The 1,046-nt window shown below is 35.0% G+C and overlaps 1 pseudogene; it reads right to left on the reverse strand.

Annotated features, from left to right (window-relative positions):
• Positions 1-683: 683 nt before the first annotated feature.
• Positions 684-789, reverse strand: LOC137816790 (small nucleolar RNA R71; annotated as a pseudogene).
• Between the last annotated feature and the right edge of the window lie 257 nt (positions 790-1,046).

Raw genomic sequence — 1,046 nt, forward strand, 5'->3', positions numbered from 1 at the left:
AAACACACTAAGACTAGATAGAGATGAGCTTCAGCCATCTTCAACAGTCTAGATTCTTGTAATAGTAATTCCTTTATCTGTAATTGTGTTTGAAATCCTGTAAAGACAAAGAGTGTTCTGTCTTGAGGGGTGTGGTGTTGCAAAGAGGGTGAGTGGATCTTGCGGGTTTTCAAGGTCACCTCTTTGTGGTGTGTTAGTTTAATCTGATTTTGATTAGTAGTGAAACTCAGAGGTTGTTCTGAGAACTGGATGTAGCTCAAGAGTGAGTGAACCAGTATAACTTCTGCTGTGTGAATCTCTCTATCTTTAACTCCTTATAACTGTTTGTGATAATTCTGCTTTTGCTACTGGTATAAACAACCGATTAAAACGCAATTTCAAACGGTTAAAATTCTGAAAATAGTTTTTGTATCATTGATTGATTGTTTTCCTTAATTTCTTATCTATAATATTTTGATAAAGATTAATTTTTAATCAAGTCTTTGCGAAAATCTTTTATAAACAATTCACCCCTCCTCTTGTTTAAGCCATCAATTCTTACATATACATGTGTTTATTTCCTTTTTCTTTGGCAGGGAAAGCAAATGAGTGGCTTATATATCATCCTAATCAGAGTTTAACCGGATGGAAGGATGTGGAGGAAAATTTTTTGCAAAGATTTTTCCCATTCTCCCGTTACATTGAAGCTAAGTTTGAAATATCTATGTTTAGACATGGAGTATAGGAGTCTTTCTGTGAGACATGGGAGAGATTCAAGAGGATGATGAGAAAATACCCAAATCATGGGTTTGAAGATATTGCTCAACTGAGCATATTTATTAATGGTTTCATATCTGATACAAAGATGCTCCTAGATGTTGCGGCTGGTGGCACAATGATCGTTGTTGATGCAGATCAAGCAATAAGGATTATTGATGCTTTGGCCACAATTGATTATCAAGCTCAACATGACAAACAAGGTCATCAAAAGAGAGGAATATTGGAATTAAATATTGCATATGCATTGCTGGCTCAAAATAAAATTATGACACAACAGCTTGAGTAAC

The sequence above is a fragment of the Phaseolus vulgaris genome, chromosome 1 (assembly GCF_051622355.1).
Source record: "Phaseolus vulgaris cultivar YP4 chromosome 1, ASM5162235v1, whole genome shotgun sequence".
Taxonomy (NCBI): domain Eukaryota; kingdom Viridiplantae; phylum Streptophyta; class Magnoliopsida; order Fabales; family Fabaceae; genus Phaseolus; species Phaseolus vulgaris.